Below are 18951 nucleotides of genomic sequence, written 5' to 3'. Positions count from 1 at the left end.
AGGGCCGGTAACCGTCTGCCCCAGAGACCGCTGCACAACAGGCAGCGGCCCTGGGCCCAGGTATCAAAGCAGCACATCCATTGAGGAGGAGTAGCCTCACACCAGGGTGCTGCATGTCTAACGGTCTTTTGTTGTCAGTAGGAGGTAACAGGGGTGGGGGTAGGATAGGCAGGAGTGCTCTGGACACTGGAAGAAGCCTTCCACCATCTTGTGTCTCGCTGACTCCCTTTCCTGTCTCCTCTGCTTTCCCTGGAGCAAAGCACTTTGGGTGCAAGATCAAGAGTGCAAAGTCCACTCCTGCCAGGAGCAGGGATTTGTTCTCTAAAGCAGGTGAGCTTTAGACCAATCACTTGAGGACTTAAAAGACAGAGTCTTGCATGCCTTCAACAGAATACCTTCAGTTCCTTGAGGATCCTTTAAGGCAGAAGAGACATTCTGTGGACTCTCACCTGGACTTCCTTTGGGACAGTTGCACTGCCGAGAGCACTCTGCCAGAGTCCCTAACCACTCCCATGGACTATCGGCAGTGACCAGTGCTGTGGACCAGGACCCGAACAACCAATCTGCAACATATCTTCTGTGCCAGAAGAGCAGACCCTGAAGTGGAGCATACTGTCCTCGAACCCTTTGTAAAGGCCTCACAGCAACTCAGCCAAAGCATCCCCTCGGCTCACATTACCACAAAAGGCAAAGGAGGTATATCTCTTCACTGTCCCTGCTTTATCTGTACGATTGCCCTGTGTTTTGTAGAAGTGTGAGGACTGAGCGAGCTATTTTGGCCCTGATGGCCCTTGGACTCTTGCGAGGCAGAATCCAATTCGTCACAGTCCCCCTTTCAAATGGGATTCCATAAAGGCACCTCTACAATGTCAAATGTGAGGACCCTTCAGCTACTGATTAGGTGGGCACATGTAACAAAAGCAACCTTTTACATGGCCTTCATATACTTCCGGGCGGCCTTGGAGACGGATAACAGGGGTTGCCATTGGGCCAGATTGTGCAAGTGGGGTATCCCAGGTGGGCTTCTAAATATCCTTCCAAGACTGCATATGGACCCGACTGTGCGCACACAATTGCATTGGGGTGGTAGGCTCTCTAGCCCCATCAGGGTCAGTGTCGGACTCAGGCAAGGATGTGTCCTGGCCCCCAGACTTTTTAACTTATACCTGGACAATCTGGATGCACTATTAGTGGGTGGTAACAACTACCCACCGAGAGTAGCGGGGGCCAGGACCTCGTGGCTGGGTTACACGAAACAACATTGTCCTTATCGATCAAACACCACTCAGGTTTAGAAGGTCTTTATAAAGTATACAGGATAAATGCCCAGTCTAACTTATTAAGTATCAATTTTACAAAGACAAAAATCATGCGGATCACAAAGGGAAAATCAAAGGGCAATAGCTGGCCAAATTGTAACAAAATGGACGAGGTTAGCCAATGTGTCTATCTGGGAGTCAATGTCAGCAAAACCAACATGGAAGAAAGCCTGGGGATTGCTGCTACTAAAAAGGTCCTTTCAAAACAAGCTGGTACATACGGATTCTGGGCCACTATCTAGGATACTGTTTGGAAGAGTCTATAAAGATATATCAACAGCAAATCGTCGCACGGCACAAGATGTGCTTGAAACGTCCTTTCTAAGGAATCCTTATGACTGGTTAAATGACTAAGGACCAGCTCATTTACAGACCCTAACGCTAGAGATCCCGCCTAGCCTGGAGTGCTTGACTACAGACTAGCTCATCTAGAGGCCCTAATGCTGGAGATCCCACCTAGCCTGGAGTGCTTGACTATGGATCAGCTCATCTACAGGCCCTAACGCTGGAGATCCCGCCTAGCCTGGAGTGCTTGACTAAGGACCAGCTCATCGACAGGCCCTAACTCTGGAGATCCTGCCTAGCCTGGAGTGCTTGACTGCAGACAGCTCATCTACAGACCCTAACGCTGGAGATCCCGCCTAGCCTGGAGTGCTTGACTACAGACTAGCTCATCTACAGGCCCTAACGCTGGATATCCTGCCTATCCTGGAGTGCTTGACTATGGACCAGCTCATCTACAGACCCTAACGCTGGATATTCTCTTTAGCCTGCAGTGCTTGACTATGAACCAGCTCATCGACAGGCCCTAACGCTGGAGATCCCACCTAGCCTGGAATGCTTGACTACAGACCAGTTCATCTGCAGGCCCTAACACTGGAGATCCCGCCTAGCCTGGAGTGCTTGACTACGGACCAGTAAATTTACAGGCCCTAACGTTGGATATCCCACCTAGGCCGGAGTGCTTGACTACAGACCAGTTAATCTACAGGCCCTAACGCTGGAGATCCTGCCTCGCCTGGAGTGCTTGACTACAGACCAGCTCATCTACAGGCCCTAACACTGGATATCCTGCCTAGCCTGGAGTGCTTGACTCCGGACCAGCTGATCTACAGGCCCTAACGCTGGAGACCCCGCCTAGCCTGGAGTGCTTGACTACGGACCAGCTAATCTACAGGCCCTAACGCTGGAGATCCCGCCTAGCCTGGAGGGCTTGACTATGGTCCGACTCATCTACAGGCCCTAACGCTAGAGATCCTGCCTAGCCTGGAGTACTTGACTATGGACCAGCTCATCGACAGGCCCTAACGCTGGAGATCCCGCCTAGCCTGGAATGCTTGACTACAGACCAGTTCATCTGCAGACCCTAACACTGGAGATCCTGCCTAGCCTGGAGGGCTTGACTACGGTCCAGTAAATCTACAGGCCCTAACGTTGGAGATCCCACCTAGGCTGGAGTGCTTGACTACGGACCAGTTCATCTACAGGCCCTAACACTGAAGATCCCGCCTAGCCTGGAGTGCTTGACTACAGACCAGCTCATCGACAGGCCCTAACGCTGGAGATCCACATAGCCTGGAGTGCTTGACTACAGACTAGCTCATCTACAGGCCCTAACGCTGGATATCCTGCCTAGCCTGGACTGCTTGACTACAGACAAGCTCATCTACAGGCCCTAACGCTGGATATCCTGTCCATCCTGGAGTGCTTGACTACGGACCAGTTCATCTACAGGCCCTAATGCTGGAGATCCCGCCTAGCCTGGAGTGCTTGACTATGGACCAGTTACTCTAGAGGCCTTAACGCTGGAGATCCCACCTAGCCTGGGGTGCTTGACTATGGACCAGTTCCTCTACAGGCCCTAATGCTGGAGATCCCGCCTAGCCTGGAGTGCTTGACTACGGACCAGTTCATCTACAGGCCCTAACGCTGGAGATCCCGCCTAGCCTGGAGTGCTTGACTACGGCCCAGCTCATCTACAGGCCCTAACGCTGAAGATCTTGCCTAGCCTGCAGTGCTTGACTACGGACTAGCTCATCGACAGGCCCTAATGCTGGAGATCCCGCCTAGCCTGGAATGCTTGACTATGGTCCAGCTCATCTACAGGCCCTAAAGCTAGAGATACCGCCTAGCCTGGAGTGCTTGACTATGGACCAGCTCATCGACAAGCCCTAACGCTGGAGATCCCGCCTAGCCTGGAGTGCTTGACTACGGACCAGCTCATCGACAGGCCCTAACACTGGAGATCCCGCCTAGCCTGCAGAGCTTGACTACGGTCCAGTAAATCTACAGGCCCTAACATTGGAGATCCCACCTAGGCTGGAGTGCTTGACTACGGACCAGTTCATCTACAGGCCCTAACGCTGAAGATCCCACCTAGCCTGGAGTGCTTGACTCCAGACCAGCTCATCGACAGGCCCTATCGCTGAAGATCCACCTAGCCTGGAGTACTTGACTACAGACCAGCTCATCTACAGGCCCGAACGCTGGATATCCTGCCTAGCCTGGAGGGCTTGACTACAGACAAGCTCATCTACAGGCCCTAACTCTGGAGATTCCGCCTAGCCTGGAGTGCTTGACTATGGTCCAGCTCATCTACAGGCCCTAACACTAGAGACCCTGCCTAGCCTGGAGTGCTTGACTATGGACCAGCTCATTGACAGGCCCTAAAGCTGGGGATCCCGCCTAGCCTGGAGTGCTTGACTACAGACCAGTTCATCTACAGGCCCTACCGCTGAAGATCCTGCCTAGCCTGAAGTGCTTGACTACAGACCAGCTCATCGACAGGCCCTATCACTGGAGATCCACCTAGCCTGGAGTGCTTGACTACAGACCAGCTCATCTACAGGCCCTAACGCTGGATATCCTGCCTAGCCTGGAAGGTTTGACTACAGACAAGCTCATCTACAGGCCCTAACGGTGGAGATCCCGCCTAGCCTGGAGTGCTTGACTATTGTCCAGCTCATCTACAGGCCCTAACGCTAGAGATCCCGCCTAGCCTGGAGTGCTTGACTATGGACCAGCTCATCGACAGGCCCTAACGCTGGAGATCCTGCCTAGCCTGGACTGCTTGACTACAGACCAGCTCATCTACAGGCCCTAAAGCTGGAGATCTCGCCTAGCCTGGAGTGCTTGACTACGGTCCAGCTCATCGACAGGCCCTAACTCTGGAGATTCCGCCTAGCCTGGAGTGCTTGACTATGGTCCAGCTCATCTACAGGCCCTAATGCTAGAGATCCCGCCTAACCTGGAGTGCTTGACTATGGACCAGCTCATCGACAGGCCCTAACGCTAGAGATCCCGCCTAGCCTGGAGTGCTTGACTATGGACCAGCTCATCGACAGGCCCTAAAGCTGGAGATCCTGCCTAGCATGGAATGCTTGACTACAGACTAGTTCATCTGCAGGCCCTAACACTGGAGATCCCGCCAAGCCTGGAGAGCTTGACTACGGTCCAGTAAATCTACAGGCCGTAACATTGGAGATCCCACCTAGGCTGGAGTGCTTGACTACGGACTAGTTCATCTACAGGCCCCAACGCTGAAGATCCCGCCTAGCCTGGAGTGCTTGACTACAGACCAGCTCATCGACAGGCTATAATGCTGGAGATTCCGCCTAGCCTGGAGTGCTTGACTATGGTCCAGCTCATCTACAGGCCCTAATGCTAGAGATCCCGCCTAACCTGGAGTGCTTGACTATGGACCAGCTCATCGACAGGCCCTAACGCTAGAGATCCCACCTAGCCTGGAGTGCTTGACTACAGACCAGCTCATCTACAGGCCCTAATGCTGGATATCCTGCCTAGCCTGGAGTGCCTGACTACAGGCAAGCTCATCTACAGGCCCTAACGCTGGATATCCTGTCCAGCCTGGAGTGCTTGACTACGGACCAGTTAATCTACAGGCCCTAACGCTGGAGATCCCGCCTAGCCTGGAGTGCTTGACTACAGACCAGTTAATCTACAGGCCCTGACGCTGGAGATCCCGCCTAGCCTGGAGTGGTGACTATGGACCAGTTCATCTACAGGCCCTAACGCTGGAGATCCTGCCTAGCCTGGAGTGCTTGACTACGGACTAGCTCATCTACAGGCCCTAACGCTGGAGATCCCGCCTAGCCTGGAGTGCTTGACTATGGACCAGCTCAACTACAGGCCCTAATGCTGGAGATCCCGCCTAGCCTGGAGTGCTTGACTATGGTCCAGCTCATCTACAGGCCCTAACGCTAGAGATCCCGCCTAGCCTGGAGTGCTTGACTATGGACCAGCTCATCGACAGGCCCTAACGCTGGAGATCCCTCCTAGCCTGGAATGCTTGACTACAGACCAGTTCATCTGCAGGCCCTAACACTGGAGATCCCGCCTAGCCTGGAGGGCTTGACTACGGTCCAGTTAATCTACAGGCCCTAACACTGGATATCCTGTCCAGCCTGGAGTGCTTGACTACGGACCAGTTCATCTACGGCCCTAATGCTGGAGATCCCGCCTAACCTGGAGTGCTTGACTATGGACCAGCTCATCGACAGGCCCTAACGCTAGAGATCCCACCTAGCCTGGAGTGCTTGACTACAGACCAGCTCATCTACAGGCCCTAATGCTGGATATCCTGCCTAGCCTGGAGTGCCTGACTACAGGCAAGCTCATCTACAGGCCCTAACGCTGGATATCCTGTCCAGCCTGGAGTGCTTGACTACGGACCAGTTAATCTACAGGCCCTAACGCTGGAGATCCCGCCTAGCCTGGAGTGCTTGACTACGGTCCAGCTCATCGACAGGCCCTAACTCTGGAGATTCCGCCTAGCCTGGAGTGCTTGACTATGGTCCAGCTCATCTACAGGCCCTAATGCTAGAGATCCCGCCTAACCTGGAGTGCTTGACTATGGACCAGCTCATCGACAGGCCCTAACGCTAGAGATCCCACCTAGCCTGGAGTGCTTGACTACAGACCAGCTCATCTACAGGCCCTAATGCTGGATATCCTGCCTAGCCTGGAGTGCCTGACTACAGGCAAGCTCATCTACAGGCCCTAACGCTGGATATCCTGTCCAGCCTGGAGTGCTTGACTACGGACCAGTTAATCTACAGGCCCTAACGCTGGAGATCCCGCCTAGCCTGGAGTGCTTGACTACGGACCAGTTAATCTACAGGCCCTAACGCTGGAGATCCCGCCTAGCCTGGAGTGCTTGACTACAGACCAGTTAATCTACAGGCCCTGACGCTGGAGATCCCGCCTAGCCTGGAGTGCTGACTATGGACCAGTTCATCTACAGGCCCTAACGCTGGAGATCCTGCCTAGCCTGGAGTGCTTGACTACGGACTAGCTCATCTACAGGCCCTAACGCTGGAGATCCCGCCTAGCCTGGAGTGCTTGACTATGGACCAGCTCAACTACAGGCCCTAATGCTGGAGATCCCGCCTAGCCTGGAGTGCTTGACTATGGTCCAGCTCATCTACAGGCCCTAACGCTAGAGATCCCGCCTAGCCTGGAGTGCTTGACTATGGACCAGCTCATCGACAGGCCCTAACGCTGGAGATCCCTCCTAGCCTGGAATGCTTGACTACAGACCAGTTCATCTGCAGGCCCTAACACTGGAGATCCCGCCTAGCCTGGAGGGCTTGACTACGGTCCAGTTAATCTACAGGCCCTAACACTGGATATCCTGTCCAGCCTGGAGTGCTTGACTACGGACCAGTTCATCTACGGCCCTAATGCTGGAGATCCCGCCTAACCTGGAGTGCTTGACTATGGACCAGCTCATCGACAGGCCCTAACGCTAGAGATCCCACCTAGCCTGGAGTGCTTGACTACAGACCAGCTCATCTACAGGCCCTAATGCTGGATATCCTGCCTAGCCTGGAGTGCCTGACTACAGGCAAGCTCATCTACAGGCCCTAACGCTGGATATCCTGTCCAGCCTGGAGTGCTTGACTACGGACCAGTTAATCTACAGGCCCTAACGCTGGAGATCCCGCCTAGCCTGGAGTGCTTGACTACGGTCCAGCTCATCGACAGGCCCTAACTCTGGAGATTCCGCCTAGCCTGGAGTGCTTGACTATGGTCCAGCTCATCTACAGGCCCTAATGCTAGAGATCCCGCCTAACCTGGAGTGCTTGACTATGGACCAGCTCATCGACAGGCCCTAACGCTAGAGATCCCACCTAGCCTGGAGTGCTTGACTACAGACCAGCTCATCTACAGGCCCTAATGCTGGATATCCTGCCTAGCCTGGAGTGCCTGACTACAGGCAAGCTCATCTACAGGCCCTAACGCTGGATATCCTGTCCAGCCTGGAGTGCTTGACTACGGACCAGTTAATCTACAGGCCCTAACGCTGGAGATCCCGCCTAGCCTGGAGTGCTTGACTACAGACCAGTTAATCTACAGGCCCTAACGCTGGAGATCCCGCCTAGCCTGGAGTGCTGACTATGGACCAGCTCAACTACAGGCCCTAATGCTGGAGATCCCGCCTAGCCTGGAGTGCTTGACTATGGTCCAGCTCATCTACAGGCCCTAACGCTAGAGATCCCGCCTAGCCTGGAGTGCTTGACTATGGACCAGCTCATCGACAGGCCCTAACGCTGGAGATCCCTCCTAGCCTGGAATGCTTGACTACAGACCAGTTCATCTGCAGGCCCTAACACTGGAGATCCCGCCTAGCCTGGAGTGCTAGACTATGGTCCAGCTCATCTACAGGCCCTAACGCTAGAGATCCCGCATAGCCTGGAGTGTTTGACTATGGACCAGCTCATCTACAGGCCCTAAAGCTGGAGATCCCGCCTAGCCTGGAGTGCTTGACTATGGTCCAGCTCATCTACAGGCCCTAACGCTAGAGATCCCGCCTAGCCTGGAGTGCTTGACTATGGACCAGCTCACCGACAGGCCCTAAAGCTGGAGATCCTGCCTAGCCTGGAATGCTTGACTACAGACTAGTTCATCTGCAGGCCCTAACTCTGGAGATTCCACCTAGCCTGGAGTGCTAGACTATGGTCCAGCTCATCTACAGGCCCTAACGCTGGAGATCCTGCCTAGCCTGGAGTGCTTGACTACGGACTAGCTCATCTACAGGCCCTAACGCTGGAGATCCCGCCTAACCTGGAGTGCTTGACTATGGACCAGCTCATCGACAGGCCCTAACGCTAGAGATCCCACCTAGCCTGGAGTGCTTGACTACAGACCAGCTCATCTACAGGCCCTAATGCTGGATATCCTGCCTAGCCTGGAGTGCCTGACTACAGGCAAGCTCATCTACAGGCCCTAACGCTGGATATCCTGTCCAGCCTGGAGTGCTTGACTACGGACCAGTTAATCTACAGGCCCTAACGCTGGAGATCCAGCCTAGCCTGGAGTGCTTGACTACAGACCAGTTAATCTACAGGCCCTAACGCTGGAGATCCCGCCTAGCCTGGAGTGCTGACTATGGACCAGTTCATCTACAGGCCCTAACGCTGGAGATCCTGCCTAGCCTGGAGTGCTTGACTACGGACTAGCTCATCTACAGGCCCTAACGCTGGAGATCCCGCCTAGCCTGGAGTGCTTGACTATGGACCAGCTCAACTACAGGCCCTAATGCTGGAGATCCCGCCTAGCCTGGAGTGCTTGACTATGGTCCAGCTCATCTACAGGCCCTAACGCTAGAGATCCCGCCTAGCCTGGAGTGCTTGACTATGGACCAGCTCATCGACAGGCCCTAACGCTGGAGATCCCTCCTAGCCTGGAATGCTTGACTACAGACCAGTTCATCTGCAGGCCCTAACACTGGAGATCCCGCCTAGCCTGGAGGGCTTGACTACGGTCCAGTTAATCTACAGGCCCTAACGCTGGATATCCTGTCCAGCCTGGAGTGCTTGACTACGGACCAGTTCATCTACGGCCCTAATGCTGGAGATCCCGCCTAACCTGGAGTGCTTGACTATGGACCAGCTCATCGACAGGCCCTAACGCTAGAGATCCCACCTAGCCTGGAGTGCTTGACTACAGACCAGCTCATCTACAGGCCCTAATGCTGGATATCCTGCCTAGCCTGGAGTGCCTGACTACAGGCAAGCTCATCTACAGGCCCTAACGCTGGATATCCTGTCCAGCCTGGAGTGCTTGACTATGGACCAGTTAATCTACAGGCCCTAACGCTGGAGATCCCGCCTAGCCTGGAGTGCTTGACTACGGTCCAGCTCATCGACAGGCCCTAACTCTGGAGATTCCGCCTAGCCTGGAGTGCTTGACTATGGTCCAGCTCATCTACAGGCCCTAATGCTAGAGATCCCGCCTAACCTGGAGTGCTTGACTATGGACCAGCTCATCGACAGGCCCTAACGCTAGAGATCCCACCTAGCCTGGAGTGCTTGACTACAGACCAGCTCATCTACAGGCCCTAATGCTGGATATCCTGCCTAGCCTGGAGTGCCTGACTACAGGCAAGCTCATCTACAGGCCCTAACGCTGGATATCCTGTCCAGCCTGGAGTGCTTGACTACGGACCAGTTAATCTACAGGCCCTAACGCTGGAGATCCCGCCTAGCCTGGAGTGCTTGACTACAGACCAGTTAATCTACAGGCCCTAACGCTGGAGATCCCGCCTAGCCTGGAGTGCTGACTATGGACCAGTTCATCTACAGGCCCTAACGCTGGAGATCCTGCCTAGCCTGGAGTGCTTGACTACGGACTAGCTCATCTACAGGCCCTAACGCTGGAGATCCCGCCTAGCCTGGAGTGCTTGACTATGGACCAGCTCAACTACAGGCCCTAATGCTGGAGATCCCGCCTAGCCTGGAGTGCTTGACTATGGTCCAGCTCATCTACAGGCCCTAACGCTAGAGATCCCGCCTAGCCTGGAGTGCTTGACTATGGTCCAGCTCATCTACAGGCCCTAACGCTAGAGATCCCGCCTAGCCTGGAGGGCTTGACTACGGTCCAGTTAATCTACAGGCCCTAACGCTGGATATCCTGTCCAGCCTGGAGTGCTTGACTACGGACCAGTTCATCTACGGCCCTAATGCTGGAGATCCCGCCTAGCCTGGAGTGCTTGACTACAGACCAGTTAATCTAGAGGCCCTAAAGCTGGATATCCTGCCTAGCCTGGAGTGCTTGACTACAGACAAGCTCATCTACAGGCCCTAACGCTGGATATCCTGTCCAGCCTGGAGTGCTTGACTACGGACCAGTTCATCTACAGGCCCTAATGCTGGAGATCCCGCCTAGCCTGGAGTGCTTGACTACGGACCAGTTAATCTAGAGGCCCTAAAGCTGGAGATCCCACCTAGCCTGGGGTGCTTGACTACGGACCAGTTCCTCTACAGGCCCTAATGCTGGAGATCCCGCCTAGCCTGGAGTGCTTGAATACGGACCAGTTCATCTATAGGCCCTAACGCTGGAGATCCCGCCTAGCCTGGAGTGCTTGACTATGGACCAGCTCAGCTACAGGCCCTAACGCTGAAGATCCCGCCTAGGCTGCAGTGCTTGACTACGGACCAGCTCATCTACAGGCCCTAACGCTGGAGATCCCGCCTAGCCTGGAGTGCTTGATTACCGTCCAGTTCATCGACAGGCCCTAACTCTGGAGATTCCTCCTAGCCTGGAGTGCTTGACTATGGTCCAGCTCATCTACAGGCCCTAACGCTAGAGATCCCACCTAGCCTGGAGTGCTTGACTATGGACCAGCTCATCGACAGGCCCTAACGCTGGAGATCCCGCCTAGGCTGGAGTGCTTGACTACGGACCAGCTCATCTACAGGCCCTAACGCTGGAGATCCCGCCTAGCCTGGAGTGCTTGGCTACGGTTCAGCTCAACGACAGGCCCTAACTCTGGAGATTCCGCCTAGCCTGGAGTGCTTAACTATGGTCCAGCTCATCTACAGCCCCTACCGCTAAAGATCCCGCCTAGCCTGAGTGCTTGACTATGGACCAGCTCATCTACAGGCCCTAAAGCTGGGGGTCCCGCCTAGCCTGGAGTGCTTGACTACAGACCAGTTCATCTGCAGGCCCTAACACTGGAGATCCCGCCTAGCCTGGAGAGCTTGACTACGGTCCAGTAAATCTACAGGCCCTAACGTTGGAGATCCCACCTAGGCTAAAGTGCTTGACTACGGACCAGTTCATCTACAGGCCCTAACGCTGAAGATCCCGCCTAGCCTGGAGTGCTTGACTACAGACCAGCGCATCGATAGGCCCTATCGCTGGAGATCCACCTAGCCTGGAGTGCTTGACTACAGACCGGCTCATCTACAGGCCCTAACGCTGGATATCCTGCCTAGCCTGGAGTGCTTGACTACAGACAAGCTCATTTACAGGCCCTAACTCTGGAGATTCCACCTAGCCTGGAGTGCTAGACTATGGTCCAGCTCATCTACAGGCCCTAACGCTAGAGATCCCGCATAGCCTGGAGTGTTTGACTATGGACCAGCTCATCTACAGGCCCTAAAGCTGGAGATCCCGCCTAGCCTGGAGTGCTTGACTATGGTCCAGCTCATCTACAGGCCCTAACGCTAGAGATCCCGCCTAGCCTGGAGTGCTTGACTATGGACCAGCTCACCGACAGGCCCTAAAGCTGGAGATCCTGCCTAGCCTGGAATGCTTGACTACAGACTAGTTCATCTGCAGGCCCTAACACTGGAGATCCCGCCTAGCCTGGAGAGCTTGACTACAGTCCAGTAAATCTACAGGCTGTAACGTTGGAGATCCCACCTAGGCTGGAGTGCTTGACTACGGACTAGTTCATCTACTGGCCCTAACGCTGAAGATTCCGCCTAGCCTGGAGTGCTTGACTACAGACCAGCTCATCGACAGGCTATAATGCTGGAGATCAACCTAGCCTGGAGTGCTTGACTACAGACCAGCTCATCTACAGGCCCTAATGCTGGATATTCTGCCTAGCCTGGAGTGCTTGACTACAGACAAGCTCATCTACAGGCCCTAATGCTGGATATCCTGTCCAGCCTGAAGTGCTTGACTACGGACCAGTTCATCTACAGGCCCTAATGCTGGAGATCCCGCCTAGCCTGGAGTGCTTGACTACAGACCAGTTAATCTACAGGCCCTAACGCTGGAGATCCCGCCTAGCCTGGAGTGCTGATTATGGACCAGTTCATCTACAGGCCCCAACGCTGGAGATCCCACCTAGCCTGGAGTGCTTGACTACGGACCAGCTCATCTACAGGCCCTAATGCTGGAGATCCCGCCTAGCCTCGAGTGCTTGACTACAGTCCAGCTCATCGACAGGCCCTAACTCTGGGGATTCCGCCTAGCCTGGAATGCTTGACTACAGACCAGCTCATCGACAGGCCCTAACTCTGGAGATTCCGCCTAGCCAGGAGTGCTTGACTATGGTCCAGCTCATCTACAGGCCCTAACGCTAGAGATCCCGCCTAGCCTGGAGTGCTTGACTATGGACCAGCTCATCAACAGGCCCTAACGCTGGAGATCCCGTTTAGCCTGCAGTGCTTGACTATGGACCAGCTCATCTACAGGCCCTTACGCTGGAGATACCGCCTAGCCTGGAATGCTTGACTACGGTCCAGCTCATCGACTCCCTAACTCTGGAGATTCTGCCTAGCCTGGAATGCTTGACTATGGTCCAGCTCATCTACAGGCCCTAACGCTAGAGATCCCGCCTAGCCTGGAGTGCTTGACTATGGACTAGCTCATCGACAGGTCCTAACGCTAGAGATCCCGCCTAGCTTGGAGTGCTTGACTATGGACCAGCTCATCGACAGGCCCTAATGCTGGAGATCCCACCTAGCCTGGAGTGCTTGACTACAGACCAGCTCATCGACAGGCCCTAATGCTGGAGATCCACCTAGCCTGGAGTGCTTGACTACAGACCAGCTCATCTACAGGCCCTAAAGCTGGATATCCTGCCTAGCCTGGAGTGCTTGACTACGGTCCTGTAAATCTACAGGCCCTAACGCTGGAGTTCCCACCTAGGCTGGAGTGCTTGACCACGGACCAGTTCATCTACAGGCCCTAACGCTGAAGATCCCGCCTAGCCTGGAGTGCTTGACTACAGACCAGCTCATCGACAGGCCCTAATGCTGGAGATCCACCTAGCCTTGAGTGCTTGACTACAGACCAGCTCATCTACAGGCCCTAATGCTGGATATCCTGCCTAGCCTGGAGTGCTTGACTATAGACAAGCTCATCTACAGGCCCTAACACTGGATAACCTATCCAGCCTGGAGTACTTGACTATGGACCATTTCATCTACAGGCCCTAACGCTGGAGATCCCGCCTAGCCTGGAGTGCTTGACTACGGACCAGTTAATCTACAGGCCCTAAAGCTGGAGATCCCACCTAGCCTGGGGTGCTTGACTACAGACCATTTCCTCTACAGGCCCTAACGCCAGAGATCCCGCCTAGCCTGGAGTGCTTGACTGCGGACCAGTTCATCTACAGGCCCTTACGCTGGAGATCCCGCCTAGCCTGGAATTTTTGACTACGGACCAGCTCATCTACAGGCCCTAACGCTGGAGATCCCGCCTAGCCTGGAGTGCTTGACTACGGACTAGCTCATCTACAGGCCTTAACGCTGGAGATCCCGCCTAGCCTGGAGTGCTTCACTACGGACCAGCTCATCTACAGGCCCTAACGCTGGAGATCCCGCCTAGCCTGGAGTGCTTGACTATGGTCCAGCTCATCGACAGGCCCTAACTCTGGAGATTCCGCCTAGCCTGGAGTATTTGACTACAGACCAGCTCATTTACAGGCCCTAACACTGGAGATCCCGCCTAGCCTGGAGTGCTTGACTACAGACCAGCTCATCTACAGGCTCTAACGCTGGATATCCTGCCTAGCTTGGAGTGCTTGACTACAGACCAGCTCATCTACAGGCCCTAACGCTGGATATCCTGTCCAGTCTGGAGTTCTTGACTATGGACCAGTTCATCTACAGGCCCTAACGCTGGAGATCCCGCCTAGCCTGGAGTGCTTGACTACGGATCAGTTCATCTACAGGCCCTAACGCTGGAGATCCCACCTAGCCTGGGGTGCTTAACTATGGACCAGTTCATCTACAGGCCATAACGCTGGAGATCCCGCCTAGCCTGGAGTGCTTGACTATGGACCAGTTGATCTACAGGCCCTAACGCTGGAGATCCTGCCTAGCCTGGAATGCTTGACTATGGACCAGTTCATCTACAGGCCCTAACGTTGGAGATCCTGCCTAGCCTGGAGTGCTTGACTACAGACTAGCTCATCTACAGGCCCTAATGCTGGAGATCCCGCCTAGCCTGGAGTGCTTGACTACGGATCAGTTCATCTACAGGCCCTAACGCTGGAGATCCCACCTAGCCTGGGGTGCTTAACTATGGACCAGTTCATCTACAGGCCATAACGCTGGAGATCCCGCCTAGCCTGGAGTGCTTGACTACAGACCAGCTCATCTACAGGCCCTAACGCTGGATATCCTGTTTAGCCCGGAGTGCTTGACTACGGACCAGTTAATCTACAGGCCCTAACGCTGGAGATCCCGCCTAGCCTTGAGTGCTTGACTACGGACCAGCTCATCTACAGGCCCTAACGCTGGAGATCCCGCCTAGCCTGGGGTGCTTGACTATGGACTTGCTCATCTACAGGCCCTAATGCTGGAGATCCCGCCTAGCCTGGAGTGTTTGCCTACGGACCAGTTCATCTACAGGCCCTAACGCTGGAGATCCCACCTAGCCTGGAGTGTTTGACTGCAGACCAGTTATTCTACAGGCCATAACGCTGGAGATCCCACCTAGCATGGAGTGGTTGCCTACGGACCAGTTCATCTACAGGCCCTTATGCTGAAGATCCCACCTAGCCTGAAGTGCTTGACTACGGACCAGCTCATCTACAGGCCCTGACGCTGGATATCCTGCCTAGCCTGGCGTGCTTGAATACGGACCAGTTCATCTACAGGCCCTAACGCTGGAGATCCCGCCTAGCCTGGATTGCTTGACTACAGACCAGTTAATATACAGGCCCTAATGCTGGAGATCCCGCCTAGCCTGGAGTACTGACTATGGACCAGTTCATCTACAGGCCCTAACGCTGGAGATCCCGCCTAGCCTGGAGTGCTTGACTACAGACCAGCTCATCTACAGGCCCTAATGCTGGAGATCCCGCCTAGCCTGGAGAGCTTGACTACGGTCCAGCTCATCGACAGGCCCTAACTCTGTGGATCCCGCCTAGCCTGGGGTGCTTGACTACGGTCCAGCTCATCTACAGGCCCTAACGCTAGAGATCCCCCCTAGCCTGGAGTGCTTGACTATGGACCAGCTCATCAACAGGCCCTAACGCTGGAGATCCCGCCTAGCCTGGAGTGCTTGACTACGGACCAGCTCATCTACAGGCCCTTACGCTGGAGATACCACCTAGCCTGGAGTGCTTGACTACGGTCCAGCTCATCGACAGGCCCTAACTCTGGAGATTCTGCCTAGCCTGGAGTGCTTGACTATGGTCCAGCTCATCTACAGGCCCTAACGCTAGAGATCCCGCCTAGCCTGGAGTGCTTGACTATGGACCAGCTCATCGACAGGTCCTAACGCTAGAGAACCCGCCTAGCCTGGAGTGCTTGACTACAGACAAGTTCATCTGCAGGCCCTAACACTGGAGATCCCACCTAGCCAAGAGAGCTTGACTACGGTCCAGTAAATCTACAGGCCCTAACGTTGGAGATCCCACCTAGGCTGGAGTGCTTGACCACGGACCAGTTCATCTACAGGCCCTAACGCTGAAGATCCCGCCTAGCCTGGAGTGCTTGACTGCAGACCAGCTCATCGACAGGCCCTAATGCTGGAGATCCACCTAGCCTGGAGTGCTTGACTACAGACCAGCTCATCTACAGGCCCTAACGCTGGATATCCTGCCTAGCCTGGAGTGCTTGACTACAGACAAGCTCATCTACAGGCCCTAACGCTGGATATCCTGTCCAGCCTGGAGTGCTTGACTATGGACCAGTTCATCTACAGGCCCTAACGCTGGAGATCCCGCCTAGCCTGGAGTGCTTGACTACGGACCAGTTAATCTACAGGCCCTAAAGCTGGAGATCCCACCTAGCCTGGGGTGCTTGACTACAGACCAGTTCCTCTACAGGCCGTAATGCTGGAGATCCCGCCTAGCCTGGAGTGCTTGACTACGGACAAGTTCATCTACAGGCCCTTACGCTGGAGATCCCGCCTAGCCTGGAATGCTTGACTATGGACCAGCTCATCTACAGGCCCTAACGCTGGAGATCCCGCCTAGCCTGGAGTGCTTGACTACGGACTAGCTCATCTACAGGCCTTAACGCTGGAGATCCCGCCTAGCCTGGAGTGCTTGACTACGGAACAGCTCATCTACAGGCCCTAATGCTGGAGATCCCGCCTAGCCTGGAGTGCTTGACTACGGTCCAGCTCATCGACAGGCCCTAACTCTGGAGATTCCGCCTAGCCTGGAGTATTTGACTACAGACCAGCTCATCTACAGGCCCTAACACTGGATATCCTGCCTAGCCTGGAGTGCTTGACTATGGACCAACTCATCTACAGGCCCTAATGCTGGATATCCTGTTTAGCCTGGAGTGCTTGACTATGGACGAGTTCATCTACAGGCCCTAACGCTGGAGATCCCGCCTAGCCTGGAGTGCTTGACTACAGACCAGCTCATCGACAGGCCCTAACGCTAGAGATCCGCCTAGCCTGGAGTGCTTGACTACAGACCAGCTCATCTACAGGCTCTAACGCTGGATATCCTGCCTAGCTTGGAGTGCTTGACTACGGACCAGCTCATCTACAGGCCCTAACGCTGGATAACCTGTCCAGTCTGGAGTGCTTGACTATGGACCAGTTCATCTACAGGCCCTAACGCTGGAGATCCCGCCTAGCCTGGAGTGCTTGACTATGGACCAATTGATCTACAGGCCCTAACGCTGGAGATCCCGCCTAGCCTGGAATGCTTGACTATGGACCAGTTCATCTACAGGCCCTAACGTTGGAGATCCCGCCTAGCCTGGAGTGCTTGACTACGGACTAGCTCATCTACAGGCCCTAACGCTGGAGATCCTGCCTAGCCTGGAGTGCTTGACTAGGGACCAGCTCATCTAAAGGCCCTAACTCTGGAGATCCCGCCTAGCCTGGAGTGCTTGACTACAGACCAGCTCATCTAAAGGCCCTAACGCTGGATATCCTGTTTAGCCCGTAGTGCTTGACTACGGACCAGTTCATCTACAGGCCCTAACGCTGGAGATCCCGCCTAGCCTTGAGTGCTTGACTACGGACCAGCTCATCTACAGGCCCTAACGCTGGAGATCCCGCCCACTCTGGGGTGCTTGACTACGGACTTGCTCATCTACAGGCCCTAATGCTGGAGATCCCGCCTAGCCTGGAGTGTTTGCCTACGGACCGGTTCATCTACAGGCCCTAACGCTGGAGATCCCACCGAGCCAGGAGTGTTTGACTACAGACCAGTTATTCTACAGGCCCTAAAGCTGGAGATCCCACCTAGCATGGAGTGGTTGCCTACGGACCAGTTCATCTACAGGCCCTTACTCCGAAGATCCCACGTAGCCTGGAGTGCTTGACTACGGACCAGCTCATCTACAGGCCCTGACGCTGGATATCCTGCTTAGCCTGGAGTGCTTGAGTACAGACTTAGCTCATCGACAGGTCCTAACGCTGGAGATCCTGCCTAGCCTTTGATGCTTGACTACGGACCAGCTCATCTACAGGCCCTAACACTGGAGATCTCGTCTAGCCTGGAGTGCTTGATTATGGACCAGCTCATCTACAGGCCCTAATGATGGAGATCTCGCCTAGCCTGGAGTGCTTGACTACAGACCAGCTCATCTACAGGCCCTAACGCTGGAGATAGCGCCTAGCCTGGAGTGCTTGACTACAGACTAGCTCATCTACAGGCCCTAACGTTGGAGATCCCGCCTAGCCTGGAGTGTTTGACTATGCACCAGCTCATCTACAGGCCCTAATGCTGGAGATCCCGCCTAGCCTGGAGTTCTTGACAATGAACCAGTTAATCTACAGGCCCTAACGCTGGAGATCCCGCCTAGCCTGGAGTGTTTGACTACGGACCAGCTCATCTACAGGCCCTAACAATGGAGATCCTGCCTAGCCTGGAGTGCTTGACTACGGACCAGCTCATCTACAGGCCCTAACGCTGGAGATCCCACCTAGCCTGGGGTGCTTAACTATGGACCAGTTCATCTACAGGCCCTAACGCTGGAGATCCCGCCTAGCCTGGAGTGCTTGACTATGGACCAGTTGATCTACAGGCCCTAACGCTGGAGATCCTGCCTAGCCTGGAGTGCTTGACTACAGACTAGCTCATCTACAGGCCCTAATGCTGGAGATCCCGCCTAGCCTGGAGTGCTTGACTAGGGACCAGCTCATCGACAGTCCCTAACTCTGGAGATCCCGCCTAGCCTGGAGTGCTTGACTACAGACCAGCTCATCTACAGGCCCTAACGCTGGATATCCTGTTTAGCCCGGAGTGCTTGACTACGGACCAGTTAATCTACAGGCCCTAACGCTGGAGATCCCGCCTAGCCTTGAGTTCTTGACTACGGACCAGCTCATCTACAGGCCCTAATGCTGGAGATCCCGCCTAGCCTGGAGTGTTTGCCTACGGACCAGTTCATCTACAGGCCCTAACGCTGGAGATCCCACCTAGCCTGGAGTGTTTGACTGCAGA

The sequence above is a fragment of the Ambystoma mexicanum genome, chromosome 8 (genome assembly GCF_040938575.1).
Source record: "Ambystoma mexicanum isolate Mex_15411 chromosome 8, UKY_AmexF1_1, whole genome shotgun sequence".
Classification (NCBI taxonomy): domain Eukaryota; kingdom Metazoa; phylum Chordata; class Amphibia; order Caudata; family Ambystomatidae; genus Ambystoma; species Ambystoma mexicanum.
This window is presented reverse-complemented; position numbering follows the sequence as displayed.